This window comes from Oncorhynchus keta, unplaced genomic scaffold (genome assembly GCF_023373465.1).
Source record: "Oncorhynchus keta strain PuntledgeMale-10-30-2019 unplaced genomic scaffold, Oket_V2 Un_contig_14805_pilon_pilon, whole genome shotgun sequence".
NCBI classification, from domain to species: domain Eukaryota; kingdom Metazoa; phylum Chordata; class Actinopteri; order Salmoniformes; family Salmonidae; genus Oncorhynchus; species Oncorhynchus keta.
Genome location: NW_026278959.1, coordinates 165001 through 169853, shown reverse-complemented (window position 1 = coordinate 169853; position 4853 = coordinate 165001).

Here is a 4853-nt window from a genome sequence, read left to right as displayed (position 1 = left end):
CACAGTCCCCGATGTTCCATAAGGTGTGTTTTTATCTATTAAAAATACTGCTGCATCAGTTACGGTGTATTCAACATGTCAATACCTCTCATAATAACAAGTAGTGATGAAGTCAATCTCTCCTCCACTTTCAGCCAGGAGAGATTGACATGCATATTATTCATATTAGCTCTCTGTGTACATCCAAGGGCCAGCCATGCTGCCCTGTTCTGAGCCATGTCAATACCTCTGTGTTTTTATCTGTTTTTTAAAATCTGATTCTACTGCTGCATCAGTTACCTGATGTGGAATAGTCATGGTTCTATGTAGTACTGTGGAATAGAGTTCCATGTAGTCATGGCTCTATGTAGTACTGTGGAATAGAGTTCCATGTAGTCATGGCTCTATGTAGTACTGTGGAATAGAGTTGCATGTAGTCATGGCTCTATGTAGTACTGTGGAATAGAGTTCCATGTAGTCATGGCTCTATGTAGTACTGTGGAATAGAGTTCCATGTAGTCATGGCTCTATGTAGAACTGTGGAATAGAGTTCCATGTAGTCATGGCTCTATGTAGGACTGTGGAATAGAGTTCCATGTAGTCATGGCTCTATGTAGTACTGTGGAATAGAGTTCCATGTAGTCATGGCTCTATGTAGTACTGTGGAATAGAGTTCCATGTAGTCATGGCTCTATGTAGTACTGTGGAATAGAGTTCCATGTAGTCATGGCTCTATGTAGGACTGTGGAATAGAGTTCCATGTAGTCATGTCTCTATGTAGTACTGTGGAATAGAGTTCCATGTAGTCATGGCTCTATGTAGTACTGTGGAATAGAGTTCCATGTAGTCATGGCTCTATGTAGTACTGTGGAATAGAGTTCCATGTAGTCATGGCTCTATGTAGTACTGTGGAATAGAGTTCCATGTAGTCATGGCTCTATGTAGTAATGTGGAATAGAGTTCCATGTAGTCATGGCTCTATGTAATACTGTGGAATAGAGTTCCATGTAGTCATGGCTCTATGTAGTACTGTGGAATAGAGTTCCATGTAGTCATGTCTCTATGTACTACTGTGGAATAGAGTTCCATGTAGTCATGGCTCTATGTAGTACTGTGGAATAGAGTTGTAGTAGATTACTGCTGTAGGTTACTGTTGAGATTACTGCTGTAGGTTACTGTTGAGATTACTGTTGTAGGTTACTGTTGTAGATTACTGCTGGAGGTTACTGTTGAGATTACTGCTGTAGGTTACTGTTGTAGATTACTGCTGTAGGGTTACTGTTGAGATTACTGCTGTAGGTTACTGTTGTAGATTACTGTTGTAGGTTACTGTTGAGATTACTGCTGTAGGTTACTGTTGTAGATTACTACTGTAGGGTTACTGTTGAGATTACTGCTGTAGGTTACTGCTGTAGGTTACTGTTGAGATTACTGCTGTAGGTTACTGTTGAGATTACTGTTGAGATTACTGTTGTAGGTTACTGTTGAGATTACTGTTGAGATTACTGTTGTAGGTTACTGTTGAGATTACTGTTGTAGATTACTGTTGTAGATTACTGTTGAGATTACTGTTGTAGATTACTGTTGTAGATTACTGCTGTAGGTTACTGTTGTAGATTACTGCTGTAGGTTACTGTTGAGATTACTGTTGTAGGGTTACTGTTGAGATTACTGTTGTAGGTTACTGTTGAGATTACTGTTGAGATTACTGTTGTAGGTTACTTTTGAGATTACTGTTGTAGGTTACTGTTGAGATTACTGTTGAGATTACTGTTGTAGGTTACTGTTGAGATTACTGTTGAGATTACTGTTGTAGGTTACTGTTGAGATTACTGCTGTAGGTTACTGTTGTAGGTTACTGTTGTAGGTTACTGTTGAGATTACTGTTGTAGGTTACTGTTGTAGATTACTGCTGTAGGTTACTGTTGAGATTACTGCTGTAGGTTACTGTTGAGATTACTGTTGAGATTACTGTTGTAGGTTACTGTTGAGATTACTGTTGTAGGTTACTGTTGAGATTACTGTTGTAGGTTACTGTTGAGATTACTGTTGTAGATTACTGCTGTAGGTTACTGTTGTAGATTACTGTTGTAGGTTACTGTTGAGATTACTGCTGTAGGTTACTGTTGAGATTACTGTTGTAGGTTACTGTTGAGATTACTGCTGTAGGTTACTGTTGAGATTACTGTTGTAGATTACTGTTGAGATTACTGTTGTAGGTTACTGTTGAGATTACTGTTGTAGGTTACTGTTGAGATTACTGTTGAGATTACTGTTGTAGGTTACTGTTGAGATTACTGCTGTAGATTACTGTTGAGATTACTGTTGTAGATTACTGTTGTAGATTACTGTTGTAGGTTACTGTTGAGATTACTGCTGTAGGTTACTGTTGAGATTACTGTTGTAGGTTACTGTTGTAGATTACTGTTGTAGGTTACTGTAGAGATTACTGCTGTAGGTTACTGTTGAGATTACTGCTGTAAATTACTGTTGAGATTACTGGTTACTGTTGAGATTACTGCTGTAGGTTACTGTTGAGATTACTGCTGTAGGTTACTGTTGAGATTACTGGTTACTGTTGTAGATTACTGCTGTAGGGTTACTGTTGAGATTACTGTTGTAGGTTACTGTTGTAGGTTACTGTTGTAGATTACTGCTGTAGGTTACTGTTGAGATTACTGGTTACTGTTGTAGATTACTGCTGTAGGGCTACTGTTGAGATTACTGTTGTAGGTTACTGTTGTAGATTACTGTTGTAGATTACTGCTGTAGGGCTACTGTTGAGATTACTGCTGTAGGTTACTGTTGTAGATTACTGTTGTAGGTTACTGTTGAGATTACTGCTGTAGGTTACTGTAGAGATTACTGCTGTAGGGTTACTGTTGTAGATTACTGCTGTAGGGCTACTGTTGAGATTACTGCTGTAGGTTACTGTTGAGATTACTGGTTACTGTTGTAGATTACTGTTGTAGGTTACTGTTGAGATTACTGTTGTAGGTTACTGTTGTAGATTACTGCTGTAGGGTTACTGTTGTAGATTACTGCTGTAGGGCTACTGTTGAGATTACTGTTGTAGGTTACTGTTGTAGATTACTGTTGTAGGTTACTGTGAGATTACTGCTGTAGGTTACTGTTGAGATTACTGCTGTAGGTTACTGTTGTAGATTACTGTTGTAGATTACTGCTGTAGGGTTACTGTTGAGATTACTGTTGTAGGTTACTGTTGAGATTACTGTTGTAGGTTACTGTTGAGATTACTGTTGTAGGTTACTGTAGAGATTACTGCTGTAGGGTTACTGCTGAGATTACTACTGTAGGGTTACTGTTGAGATTACTGCTGTAGGTTACTGTTGTAGATTACTGTTGTAGGTTACTGTTGAGATTACTGCTGTAGGGTTACTGTTGAGATTGCTGCTGTAGGTTACTGTTGAGATTACTGGTTACTGTTGAGATTACTGCTGTAGGTTACTGTTGAGATTACTGTTGAGATTACTGCTGTAGGGTTACTGTTGAGATTACTGCTGTAGGTTACTGTTGAGATTACTGTTGAGATTACTGCTGTAGGTTACTGTTGAGATTACTGCTGTAGTTTACTGTTGAGATTACTGCTGTAGGTTACTGTTGAGATTACTGCTGTAGGGTTACTGTTGAGATTACTGCTGTAGGTTACTGTTGAGATTACTGGTTACTGTTGAGATTACTGCTGTAGGTTACTGTTGAGATTACTGTTGTAGGTTACTGTTGAGATTACTGCTGTAGTTTACTGTTGAGATTACTGCTGTATGTTACTGTTGTAGATTACTGTTGTAGGTTACTGTTGAGATTACTGCTGTAGGTTACTGTTGTAGATTACTGTTGTAGGGTTACTGTAGAGATTACTGCTGTAGTTTACTGTTGAGATTACTGCTGTAGGTTACTGTTGTAGATTACTGCTGTAGGGTTACTGTTGTAGATTACTGCTGTAGGGTTACTGTAGAGATTACTGCTGTAGGTTACTGTAGAGATTACTGCTGTAGGGTTACTGTTGAGATTACTGCTGTAGGGTTACTGTTGAGATTACTGGTTACTGTTGAGATTACTGCTGTAGGTTACTGTTGAGATTACTGCTGTAGGGTTACTGTTGAGATTACTGCTGTAGGGTTACTGTAGAGATTACTGCTGTAGGGTTACTGTTGAGATTACTGCTGTAGGTTACTGTTGAGATTACTGTTGTAGGTTACTGTTGAGATTACTGCTGTAGGTTACTGTTGAGATTACTGCTGTAGGTTACTGTTGAGATTACTGGTTACTGTTGAGATTACTGCTGTAGGTTACTGTTGAGATTACTGCTGTAGGTTACTGTTGAGATTACTGCTGTAGGTTACTGTAGAGATTACTGCTGTAGGGTTACTGTAGAGATTACTGCTGTAGTTTACTGTTGAGATTACTGCTGTAGGTTACTGTTGAGATTACTGCTGTAGGTTACTGTTGAGATTACTGCTGTAGGTTACTGTTGAGATTACTGCTGTAGGTTACTGTAGAGATTACTGCTGTAGGGTTACTGTAGAGATTACTGCTGTAGGTTACTGTAGAGATTACTGCTGTAGGGTTACTGTTGAGATTACTGCTGTAGGGTTACTGTTGAGATTACTGGTTACTGTTGAGATTACTGTTGTAGGTTACTGTTGAGATTACTGCTGTAGGTTACTGTTGAGATTACTGCTGTAGGGTTACTGTAGAGATTACTGCTGTAGGGTTACTGTTGAGATTACTGCTGTAGGTTACTGTTGAGATTACTGGTTACTGTTGAGATTACTGTTGTAGGTTACTGTTGAGATTACTGCTGTAGGTTACTGTTGAGATTACTGCTGTAGGTTACTGTTGAGATTACTGGT